Source organism: Nelumbo lutea, chromosome 5 (assembly GCF_056320005.1).
Source record: "Nelumbo lutea isolate HS-2025 chromosome 5, American lotus-T2T, whole genome shotgun sequence".
Lineage (NCBI taxonomy): Eukaryota > Viridiplantae > Streptophyta > Magnoliopsida > Proteales > Nelumbonaceae > Nelumbo > Nelumbo lutea.
Genome location: NC_142688.1, coordinates 73,059,854 through 73,073,200, shown reverse-complemented (window position 1 = coordinate 73,073,200; position 13,347 = coordinate 73,059,854). Strand labels below are relative to the sequence as shown.

Genomic DNA, 13,347 nt, shown 5'->3' with positions numbered 1-13,347 from the left:
GATTCATTTAAATAGACGAAACGGGTGGTGAAGAGACAGACCATTGGGGATCGATCCCTGGATTTCGGAGGGTGCATGGGAAATTGCCACGCGGTGCTTTTGTTCCTTTGTGTTTGTGGTTTTGAGAAGAACACGGTGTTCATTCTGTGGTTTTATTAGTTTCTGAGGGTGTTTTTGACTTTTACAATTTGTTTCATCCCAGCTTAGAATGAGAAGGGACCATAAGTAGTTTTATCGGTTGCATTTTCTTTAAACGGTTATATTTGTATGGTTGAGTGACTCAACTTGAGTCCAAAAGTTTAGGAGAGGGTGGTGTTCTTTGTAGACATGGCAATTGGGTTGGGTGGGTCAGGTGGGTCGGGTGAAGACATTTTGGATTGATTTCGGGTTGGCTTGTTAAATGTTAGATTTTAATCCTAAATGTTGACCCATTGGTCAATTTGGGTCATTTCAAAAAATAACTGAAATTTAAAATAATAAAGAATAAATAGATGAAAATGTCAAAATTAAAGAAATTAATTTTAAAATTTCAAATATAAAATAAAAAATTTAAACATTTAACAATTAAAAGAGTAGACAAAAAAGAGTTGAGAATAAATAGTAAAGATTAAAGAGTGGAAACTTCTCCTAGGTTGGGTCAGATTGGGTCATTCTCAAATTCAGATAGCCAAGTATGTGACCCTAACCCTAGTTTTCTTTTTGGCTTGGGTTGGGTTGGATTGGCAGGTTGGGTCAACTTTTTGTAGGTCTCATTCTTTCAATTTTTGGCTATGAAGGAATAAAGCTTATTTATTCAATAAAAAAAATAACATCACGAGTGGACCCAATTCATAGTTGGAGGGTTGACAAAGATAAGGTAATAGTGCATAACACATGAGCTAGATTATTACAATGTTATGCCTAGCTCGAAAGAAAGAAAGTGCAAACACTTTTAGGCTCTCATCATTTTTCAAGAACCTACTTTCTTGGGTAAGTGTTTCCTGTGTTAGTAAGTGTATTTATCAATGTTTTTTTTTTTTCTGTTTAATTTATTCATATAAATGTATCTTGTGGGGGCATTTTTAATCATTTTATTGTTTTTTTTTTCATTTACTCTCTACTTGAGAAACTCAACTTATCCAAGTTCGAGAAGGAAATCACTTACTCGAATAAGTGATACTTGGGACAATCAATTTTACCATCCCTTACAAATCACACCTTGGCCTCAGGCCGGAGTTGGAGAATCTCTCCTCCCTCAAAGATTGTCTCTAGAGATGAAAAGATCTTCCTAATAAAGATTTGCCTATTGAATCATTCTGGATCCTGGATGGCATGCTGTTGGCTTGGAACATAGAGAAACAGAGGCTCAGTTTGGAAGGAATACAAATGCAAATATGAACAGTGCAAATATATACAAAATATAAAGTTTTGTACTCTACATATTTGCATTTGTACTCCTTCCAAACTGAGCCAGAGGAACAAAATTGTTTTCGAAAAGAGTTCACAGTCGAACTTTGACTATCCTACGAGCTCAGACACATATGGGAGATATCAAAGCTTTGATTGTTAAAGATGCAGACTTGGATGGGACACTCATGGGGCTGTGGAGTCACTGTTAGAAACTTGGATGGCAATCCTATTCTCAGCAAGGTGACCTCTGTTGCTCATTGTTTGACAGTGGAGGTGGAAGCACTTGCTTTGAAGGAAGCCTTGTTGATTGTTAGAAGCTTAGCCTTGTTTGGTGCGTTTTTTTTTGCATGGATTGTCAGGCTTTTAGAAGCCCGGCAGCCGGTGTTTTCGTCTTTTTCTGTTTGGTTGGGAAAAGATCTAACCATCAAAAGATGTCATGCCAAAAAGATGCATAAAACTCGTTTTGGGTGATTTTCGAGAAAGACGTTCGAAAAAAACATGTCTTAACCAAATTGTCTTCAAACTGTCAAGATTTTAATTAAAAAGCTCAATATGCATTTTAACTGCCGGAGCGAAGATCTTTTAAAAAAGACTTATCAAAAGACCCCTAAATACACAACAGGTCATGACTCTTGATTGAATCAAATTCTCAGCTTATTGTAATCTTCCGCTCCAAAATCCCTCTTCAGCCTGTTCTTGCAAAGCAACCTCAATTCTTTCTAAATTCTAATTGTAAATTCTTGCTTTAAAACTTCTTTCATCTAACCATCTCTTTCGTCCCTAAATCCGATAACCGTTCTTCACATAAACTCGCAAAGTTTGCAATAAGGTTATAGGAAGAGGAATATTATTCCCCATGTATTAAGGGAGGTCATCCTCAAATAGAAATTGCAATCTCGATAGAGTTGATGAATCAATAAGGCCTATGGGCCATTTCCAAAAAAAAAAAAAAAAAAAATCAATTCTTATGATCAGATTTGAATTTTATTGGTCAAATTTTCTTGGGTTTGTGGAGTAGATTTGTATTTAATCTAAATCTAGTTCAAAGATGGAATAAATTAAGAAAGGTAAATTGATATATACATATGATGAAATATTAAATTTATTAATTGCAATTTTTATGTATTTATATCATATATAAAATGAATATTGAATGGGTCACACCTACGTCATCAGTTGGATACTTTGGACGTTTTGAACAAAACAAGATTAGCTAATGATTCACATGGTCTTTATAATGCTTGCTGTTGCTAACAATTTATGCGTTAAAAACATTTATTAAGGTAAACAATGTAATGGTCCTTCGGGACCACAATGGATTTTGCCTCAGTCACAGAAAATCGCTATTAAGCTTGTTCATAGGTCATCAGGAAATGTTTCAGCCTAAAAACAAGCAAAGAAGCATGTTTTATTTGGATTTTGGACCAATCCAACTCCTGGACTGTTCCTCCCGCTGATTACTTCCCTCTAGCATTTGGACTGACTGTATTGAGCTAGGTGATAGATCAATGATTATTATTATTTTTTATCTCATTACCTTAAAAGGATAAATATAATAATATAAAATGAATATTGGAGTGGAATCAATATAATTAGGTGGTGGACCGTTATATTTTACATACAGTTAAAACTCATCGTGGACTGCTGGACAATTAAAATTATGCCTATTATTTAATTTGTCTTACATTCATGCATATGGTGAATTTAATTTAGCCACTTATCCCTTAGATTTTTTATTTAATTTAAAAAATACAAATCATGTTGAATTTATGATTGATGTGACAATAAACACTAGCATGTGATGATGTGCATATTAGGCATATATGTGCAAAATGATGACATCACCCGTGGATTGATGTTAAATTCGCCTTCACATCTCCGCCCTATATGTGTAAAATGATGTCATTATCACGAGATGTTATTAATATACGGAGGGGATGTGCTGTGGAGTGGTTGATGGTGTGCGATTTAGATGCTCCTACCTCTAATGCAATTGGGACATTTGTTGTCAAGTAGCTTGTTCGAATTGTAAAGAAAAGGGGATCAGAGAATTCGGGGTGGTTAATTCGGCGAGGTCGTTCTGATGTTTAAGTCAATTATTGTAATACGTGAGTTAATAGCTTAAGAGATGAGAAAGCTAGAATGCACTTAATCGTGCATACCTGGGTCTTGGGGTTGATGCCCTTATATAGTTGAGCTGGCGTGGGTCTTACGAAATGGCTTCGGGATCCTTGGCCCGTGCAGTTGGGATCCGTTCCACTTTAGAAGGAGAGTAATGCATCAGTCAATGAAGTTTATCATTACTTTTTGATCTGGGCGGGGAGAGGATAAGGCATGCCATTACGTGGCGTGATCTCGGGTGGTTCGAAGTTCGCTGAGAAGCTTCTAGAGTCAATTATGTGTCACTCCGGTATTCGGGTGCCGAAGTGGCTTTGGTACCGAGTTGCCTGAGCACTCGAGCTCCCGAATTGTTGACAAGGCTCTCCTTGCTAAGTCGTCATCCTATTGGCAGGTCGTGTCCACATTTCCTTCACTTACTAGGTCGGGCCAAATTACCCCTCATCAATTGCTCCCCACACTCAAGCCGAGATTAGCTTGGCGAAGGGAGAAGTTTGTTTCTTTGGTCTAGAGTGATTAATTTGATGAGCTCATAGCCATTGGTCCAGTTTGCTCCCTTGGTTGGAAGAGTTGAAGTGTTGAATGCAGCCTTACGTAGGACCTTTCCATCTTGATCATCGAAACACAAGAGCGAATTCATCCATTTGAGGAGAGGTGGAGCAAGTACCTCGAGGACATCTACCTTATTTGGATGCAACCGTCAAGGAGTTATGCAATCTGGCCAAGTACTTCAAGAGCGAAGCTCATCATGCTGCCCTCAAGAGGGGGTTCTAACTGCATGATTGCCTCGTCTGGTCGCTCCACCTGGGTAGGCTACAACACAATGTCTGTCGAGCTGGTTCTCGAAAGAGTAGCTAACAAGGTCTATGTGGAGCTTGAAACTGAGGTGGAGGTCGGCTGTGAAGAGATTGGCCAAGTTTGTATCTGCCACAGTGCTGAAAGTGAACTAGTCATTCCTTCAATTCTTTTTCTCCCTTTTTATTTTCTTCTCCTTTTTTTTTTAGGTCGGTGGTGAGATGTCTACGTCCTTTGAGGTCAATTAAGTGTGGCAACTGCAACCATGACACTATCGAGCTAGATATGTAGGGGGCCAACCTATTGAGGTCGGTCTTCAAGTTGCCAATGTGCTTCGAGGTCGGCTTGAGGGGGCCTTCGCTAAAAAGTGGTATAGCTTTCCCTTAAAACTTGATTTGATTAGGTCACCAGAGTGGATAGTCATTCTGTAGTAGCTTTAAATGTGGTTGCTTCTAGGTCGTCACTTGAGATTGGCTTCCCTAGGTAGGTGCTTGTGAGATCATGGCATACATGTACCACCTAATCTTGGAATCGCTAGCTACCCATTCCTACTGGAATCATGGGAGGCTCACCTTGAGGGGTTGGGTCTATTGTCAGTGGGTCGCCTACTCTAATGGGAACCATGAAGGGCTCGACCTATGAGGCCAGTTCCACATTCAGTTCGCTTCCAACTCTCATGGGAGCTATGAAGAGCTTGATATGTAGTGACGCTTCACAGTTCGGGTTGGAGGCAGTTTGGGCCAGATCGCTGAGGCTTGCTTGGGCTGGTTGTTCATTTCTGTTCTACTTGTGAGCTTCGTTGATACGTACATTACTCTTGACATCGGATGATAGGGTGTTGTCACAAATGCACTGTATCAACCCTTGGAGACGCTGGTCGTCTACTCCTACGAGAAGCCACAGGGAGCTTGACCTGCGAGGGCATCTCTACTAACTGTAAGTCACCAACTCGCACGGGAGCCTTGAAAGGATTGACCTGTAAGGGTGTTCGCATAGTCTGTAGGCCGTTATCTCCCACGGGAATTGTGAAGGGTTCAACCTGTAGGGGAGACGTCGCAAAGAAGGCTGACAAGGCTCATCCGGGCTGAAATGAGGTCAACAGAGCTGCTTAGTCTGTTGGCCATCAACTCCCGTGGGAACCATGAATGGCTCGACCTACGAGGGCAGCCTAACTCCGAGATGCCTATCGTCGGACTGCTAGTTATTGAGATCGTTTTGCTACTGATTGTTCTACGGCGGCATGAGTGCACCGTACTTTTCTCATGCCTACATCTGGATATTCATGCTTTAGCTCATAGTACTATCACACTTCAATCCCAGCGGGAACTGCTGATGGTTATACCTCGGGTTGAGGGGCATTCACATGAGGTAGCAATGTGTTTGTTTGGGGTAATGGGAGTGCTGGGTTCGACATAGTTTCTACTCCAGGAAATGCTATGGGCATTGAACTTGTCTGATTGTCACAAGGGGGGGTTCTTAAGGTTCATCACAGATGTTCTTGCCCCCCAGTAGTTGATTCTTCGTTCTTGATGTTGGTGCTTCTTGAAAATGTCATTGAGTTAATAAAAACGAAAATTAGAAGGTGAGAACTTAGTTTTTTGTAGCAGTTCCCATAGACGACACCAATTGATGGTGCATGATCTGGATGCTCCTAGCTGTAAGGCAGCTCGGACATCTGTTGTCAAATAGCTCGCTCGAAGTGCAAAGAAAAGGGGGATCAGAGAACCCGGGGTGGCTAACTCGGTGAGGTCGCTTCGATGCTTAAGTCAGTTACTATAATATGTGAGCTGAGAGCTTAAGAGATGAGAGAGCTAGAATGCACTTAATCGTACATACTTGGGCCTTGGGGGTCAATGCCCTTATGTAGTTGAGCTGCCATGGGTCTCATGAAATGGCTCCGGGATCTTCGACCTGCGTAGTTGGGATCCGTTCTGCTTTAGAAGGAGAGTAACATATTAATCAATGAAGTTTATCATTACCTTCCGATCCAGGCGGAGAGAGGATAAGGCCTGCCATTACTCGGTGTGATCCCAGGAGGCTCGGAGTCTGTTGAGAAGCTTATAGAGTCAATTACATGTCACTTCGGTATTGGGGTGCCGAAGTGGCTTTAGTACCGAGGTTCCTGAGCTCCCGAACTATTGATAAGGCTCTCCTTGCTGAGTTCTTGTCTTGTTGGCAGGTTGTGTCTGTGTGTCCTTCACTTACTAGGTTGGACCAAATCACTCCTCATCAGTTCCTTGTGGGGCAAAGATGTGATCTTGTTAAATTCATGGGTTGGATACGGTTTATAGGGTCCAAACCCCTTTTGTAACTATATAATTGTTCATTCAAAATTATTAATATATTATAAGGTTCTTTTTTTGAAGAAGAACATTGTAGTGCTCCCCTATAAACCATATCCAGCCTGTGAATTTAACGAGATCACATCTTCGCCCCACAAGGAGCCACCCCACAACGCCTCACAACATATCTCCGCCGTGTATTGGAAACATCTCCCGGTAATGATATCATCAGGACTGGTACTATCATTGGGAGATGTTCACAATGGATGTGCTATGGGGCATTGTGGGGCGGCTCTTGGTGGGGCACAGATGTGAACTTGAATTGGGTTTGGATTTGTTGCTAATAAGTTGTTTCCACATCTATACCCACGGGATATTACAACTTTGCATTGGAAGCATCATGGGGAGATGTTTTCAATACACACGGTGATGGTGCTCTCTAGGTATAGATGTGAGAACAGCTCATGGGTAGTAGATCGGGTGGCTTACGGAAGAAGAGTGTAACAAAAATATGTGCGGTACAATTTGAAGTATGGTACAACAATACTCCCCAAGTAAAATATAGGATTAACCCTTATGACCCTTATTCTATCTATCTTCCCCAAAATATTAACGCTCATAACTTAGGGGTCGTTTGACAAGTCTTTTTTTAAAGATTTTTTAGAAGCTCTAACATTCAAAAGACGACGTGAGCTTTTGCATCAAGATCTTAATAGCTTGAAGACCATTTGGTTAAGGCACGTCTGTTTGTGCATCTTTCCATGCGAAGATGAATTGAAAAAGGGGCGAAAAGCTCCATTTGGAGCTTCCTAAAAATAGCCCGAAATGGGCTTCTCGTGTCTTTTCAGGGCTGCGGATTTCAGTGGCTAGATCTTTTCCCAATCAAACGAGAAAAGACCAAAATCTAGGCTGCTAGGCTTCTAAAAAGCCGACAACCCGCATGAAAAGACATACCAAACGGGGCCTTAGAAAAGCAAGTCTATATCTTATTATAGTTTTAATGAAAAGTTCAGTCAACTTTAATTCACATGATAGATTTCTCTTTTTTTTTTTTTAAGCCATCACACACTTTCATTTCAGCAATGACTGTCCCTTCTAAAATAAGAGATTTAATAAATTCAGGTATGATTGGCCAAGTGATTTGGGTGAGGATGTTGGATGGAATTATGAGTAAGTCCATGGGCCACCCTATTGCAGAATCGAGATGTATAAATGAGCTCATCATCAGGCTACAAGAGGTCTCTCAAGGGATGGGAGATCCATCACATGGATGGCCGAACCCTGCAAGAAGGTTGGGTGAAATTTCAAAAATTTCTTTACTCCCATCCAATAATCCTATTCCTAATTTAGAAAACTATATTTTCAAGGTTCGTTCTTGTAACCAAACTGGACTAAATATGAAACCAAAATTAGGGAGGGATATACCTGATACGGAATCCACGCAAGAATGCTCCTCCCAACGTAGGTGTTCATGCCCAAAGAGTTTACCAAATCCTCTCTCTACTGAAGATGACACAGCTTGGGATGAGTTAGGATCAACAGGTAGTTCTTCACCAAGAACTAGTGATTCTTCAACAAGAATCAAATGGGATAGTGAGAACAACTTCTAAATTATTTCTTCTGGCAAGAAACAATATCTTAAAGAGACAACTTCCTAATATCATTAGGAGTTTCCTGATCCAAATCTTTATTTGGATCTGGACTCTTTAAGTGATAAGGATAATCCCTTATCTTATCTGCAGATAAAGATCAATCTTCTTAATCAAATTAGGAGTTCTTTGATTCAAATCTTTATTTGGATCTAGACTCTTTAAGTGGATAAGGATAATCCCTTATCTTATCTATTGATCCAAATCCCAGATTCACCCCTATTTAATTAATCTAATTAACATAGTTCGAAATGGGCTTTTTAGGCCCATTAAGCTTTCATGCTCACTTCTTATCTAATGCTGGCTAGCTTGGCTCTCTTTGTATGGCGTGGGACCCTATCATTGATCTACACATCAACCACATGGATTCAGCCTAGCCTCTGTTACAAGGCCCGGCCGAATTCACTGCTGAATACAGTGAACCCCTGAATCCATCACTATGGGCTCTTAATGGGTCCAACATTTACACTAAATTGTCTCTAGGTCTAACCATCTTATGAAGGCCCAAGGACTATGGGTAGATATAAGATTAGCCCATTAGGTATAATCCTCAATGGTCTTACACTTAACCTCTCAGTGCATAATGATAAAACACTGCCCGACAAGAAATGACCTCTCCCTCGGCTGCAAGATGCAATGCTGCACTCTCTACTCACATGGATCCCGTGAATTAAAGCCTTTTGCAAATATTTTGAAACCATAATATATATAAATATATCTCTATACAAATATATTTTGCAAAACCAAATTTCTGTAAGAGAGAGTGCATTTCCCGATCAATTACTTTATTCGACAAAGGGGCTGATCCTATCACTATGATCACTCAGTAAGATGAATTCTCGAACTGTCCCAACATATCCAAGTTTTGACCCCCTCTAAGCATCTCACCGATTGGCACATCAAAGATAGTCCAATCTGATACCTAGTGTAGTATTATAATCGAGTCTAGGGGTCAGGTGTAATATTCCAATTTTGCCCATCTATATTTAAGGTCCAAGCAATATCGAATTTTTGGTCCGGTTGAAGGTTTCAAGAAAAACCACACTACATGTACTTCAGGTCTCACCCTGGCAGCTGAGACAAGCCACCCCAACCAACTTGGTGGTACATCAGTGTCAGCCTTATCAGGATAAATCTCCCCAGATCTATCCAACAATTGTGAAGATTCTAAACTAACACAAGTCTCATATGTGTCAAGTTTAAGGGTATTATACAGAAACACACCATAATAACATGAATCAAATATGTACTTTATTTATTTACAATAAATTTCATAATGTACATTATGCTTATTGGAGCTAAGGGCATACAGTGTCTAATAGTCTCTACACTTTAGCACAAAAGAATGCCACTTCCATTGAGGAGCCAAATCTGAATTAATGGTTTGGATAGCCAGCACTAAATCACTCTCTACAAGAAACCATTTCAATGATAGAGTTTTAGGAGGGGGGGTGGAAGCTTGGACCATTTTTACATTGGGGAATTCTTTACATGAGCTATAAGGCTATGTTTAGTTTGAAGGAACAGGTAGAGAAAAGTAGGGAAACCAATACAAGTTTTTGTAAAGGTTTCCCTACCTTTCTCTTCCTTTCCCTACGTTTTCCTTCAATCCAAACACAACCTAAAGCTTGAAACCATAGACCTAGGGTTGAAGGGCTTATTTTCCAAATAGGATTTGCATCTGTATTTCCATATATACCACATCATTAGAATTCCTTTGGTGAAACATTAACTTCAAATATGCTATACTTCCCTTGTTTATCTGTTTTGATCCATTCCTCCAACCAATAGCACAAACCTTTATGATCATTATAGTTAATGTGGACACCTAAAGTTATAAGCCAAATTGGGATAATTTGGGGGCATTGAAAAATTAGGTGGTCCATAGTCTCACAACCCTCCAAACATAACTGGAAAGTATGATCAATGTGAATTGATCTCTTGGCTAATTCAGAGCAAGTGGGAAGGGCCCCTTATAGGCTAAGAAGAGTGCTATGAGCTGAAAAGAATTGATCTCTAATAAAGTGTTAATTGGCCTAAATGTATTAAGTATGCTCATGGAAGATAATTTTTATCATTTTTTATTGCATTCGTGTTGTCACCAAATAAAGGAATTGGAGAGGAATGATCCTTGCTCAAGTCATACAATTTCATTATAAACTGATAATATGGCTCAATATTCATTTTCTATAGAAAACTTAAGACATTTTTTGTTGTTTCTTATATTTTTAGGAGATGAGAGAACCACCAAAGAACACAAACTACTAGTGGGATGAGAAGAGAGAGAGTAGGTTGTAAAGGGAGACCGATCAGGGAATTTGTGGTCTCAATGCGGCAGAGTTTACACAAGATATATGTAAGACCACTATAAGAAAAACGACCTGAGCCGGCGGTTTCAAGCTGGCGGTCTTCAAGGCCGCTGCTATAGAAAGATCTGAGGTGGCGTTCTTTCAACGACCGCCGCCTAGGAAATTAAAATACAGAAGAATAAAAATTGGGTGAAGGTCTTTAGAACTGAATGACACTTTTTAAACTGAACCGGTCTAAATAACCCGACGCTGAGAGATCCAAAAGCCAAAACTCCCACGTTCTGATAATTCCCACGCGGTCTTTAGAACTGAAACAACGCTTTTTAAATTGAACCGTCTCAATAACTTAACGCTGAGAGATCCAAAAGCCAAAACTCCCGCGTTCTGCTAATTCCACTTTCGACATAATTCTAACGAAAAAAGGTTCTCTCCATAGCAGAAAACCAGTTGCAGTGGTGAAAGTAAGATCTCTCTCTCTCTCTCTTTCACTCACTCTCATTCTCTCTCTCTCTTTCACTCACTCTCATTCTCTCTCTCTCTCTCTCAAAATATCATCACTGCATTCTTCTTTGTGGTTGATTCATTTGTGCTTCGACCTCGCTCACATGTATTGTCTTTAGGGATTTCTGCCATTTGAGGGTTTTTTGCCGTCATCGTCAACGATTCTTAAGAGCAAGCACAAGAGGTATGTTTACCAAGACGTATGTAAACATTTTTTTTTTTTCATTTTGCTCCAACTGCATATTAACGATCTGATTTTGATATGTATTTACAGGACATGAAATTTGGCTAGCAGAGTGTCTTGGATACGATTATTGACTTCTTTGGAGTAGCTTTTGGGAGTGTGGGGGTGTTGGTGATGGTGGGATCTTCGTTCCCATGTTTACCCTTGTGAAATCATCAACAACAATATCAAGATGTAAGCGATATGTTGTTATTGTTTCCTCTTAAGCTTTTTCTTTAGTAGTGTCATAGACCTGACTTGTTTGGAAGAAACTCTGCAGTTATGTTAAACCCTTCCTGTAAAGGGAAAGAGTTGTAAATTCTTCTACTTTATAGAATTAGGAGAAAATTAAGTGGGAAGAAAAGATTTTCCAACTCAAATCCTTTCTTAAGATATGATTGTAATTCTCTGCTTTTCTAGATAAGTTTTGGTTGACTTGTTTTTTAATCTATTACTGTAAGAGGATAGCTTACTTTTTTAAGTAATCCTGGTTCATCTGAGATTTTTTCTTCTTTTTTTGAATTTATATGAGGATAATTTACATTTCAATTTGTCCTAATTCAAATGAGATGGTATTAAGAGGTTTCTTTAGGTAATCTTCTAATTTTGAGTCTTTGAGGATGTAATCGAGGCCTTTCCCTTGAGCTTCTTTCTTGTTCTTGAGTTCTTAATTACAACATCTCAAGATACATTTTTTCTGTATTTCTTTCTAGTTCTATGTATTCACATGCTTATTTAACTTATTTCATCCTAAAGATATTTGAGAATCCTACCATTCTAAAATTTGTTCATATGAGAATTGTTCTTTTTTCTTCTCATTCAGGTGGTTTAGTTTAATTGTTGAACTTTTATATGTGTTCATGTTTCAAAGATATATTAGAATTTTGGGTCTGACCATTCTATACTATAGATGGATAGAGATATTTTTATCCTGTTCTATACATAATCAAGCAGGATTAAGACATAATTTACAGTTTTGGCCTTCTATTGATGACTAATTACTGGATTATAATAAGAAATGGTGGTCAATGAAACGCTTTGAACCAGAAGTAAGAAACAAAATTGCACCTTAATAGTTTGATTTATTTTCAGATTTAATAGGAAGAAAACAAATGATATTATTGGTCATAGAGTATTTCTTTCTTGACTATGAACAGCCTAGATGTGGCCTACTACTTTGTTTGTTGGCATGTCTTAATCTACAATTCGAAACCAACTTTTAGGGATCATGTTTGATATAGAGTGCTTGTGATTGGTGTTTGGGGTTTAGGATTTGTTCTTTTATTAGGGTTGGGAACCGGTTTAGGTTTCTTTTTTGACATTTTCCTGTAGCTCATATATGATATATAATATATCCATTTACCCTAGTTTTTGTCCCATCTTCCTTATTAGAATTATTGGCTCATTTGTTCACTCTTGAGTTGACTTAGGAGTGTAGATTACATTAAACTCTAGTTGGGTTGCATTTACTCAAAAACGAATTAAGTGCTTGGGTCATATAGGACTAGCTAGGGGAGGTAGCAATAGGTCAGATCACATTCAGTTTGGTCATATTGGATCCAATAGGAGAGAGGAGATGAAAAATTTGCTCTTTCTATTATTGCTCATAGTACTTTCTATCATTTGGTTATGAACCATTTGGTTGGTCCATAAGAAAACTTGCGGTATGGTTGAAAAAACTGGGCCCCACTTTTGTCAAAGTTGAAAAAAAGTGACTTTTTGTAACCATGCAACCCATTTGGTGGTATTCTATAGCCTATTGCTTTTAGTTTTTTGAATCATGCAAACCCAAAAGAGAGTATCATGCTTGCATGAGTTTGGGTGTGGGCCAAGCAACTTGCCACCTGGGTATTATTATATAATACATGAAAAAGGCTTGTTAATACCATAAAGTAGGGGAGATAATTGCAAGACCATGGGATTTGTGGTCCTGGAATCAGAACTTTGGAGGTTCCTGATTCCAATTGATCAATGCTTGCATTATGTTTTAAATCAGAACTTTGGAGGTTCCTAAAAGCTGTAATGGGGAAGCAAGATTCACATTCGATTATCTGTGTGGTCTCCTGGTAGTATGTCTGCCC

The 13,347-nt window shown here is 39.0% G+C and overlaps 1 long non-coding RNA gene across 1 annotated transcript; it reads left to right on the top strand.

The window, feature by feature from the left end:
• Window positions 1-10,896: 10,896 nt before the first annotated feature.
• LOC148852895 (uncharacterized) lies at window positions 10,897-11,712 on the top strand. The gene is made up of 3 exons (XR_016098814.1): window positions 10,897-11,003; window positions 11,163-11,227; window positions 11,318-11,712. It is a non-coding gene; the product is annotated as an uncharacterized LOC148852895 (long non-coding RNA).
• Window positions 11,713-13,347: the final 1,635 nt, after the last annotated feature.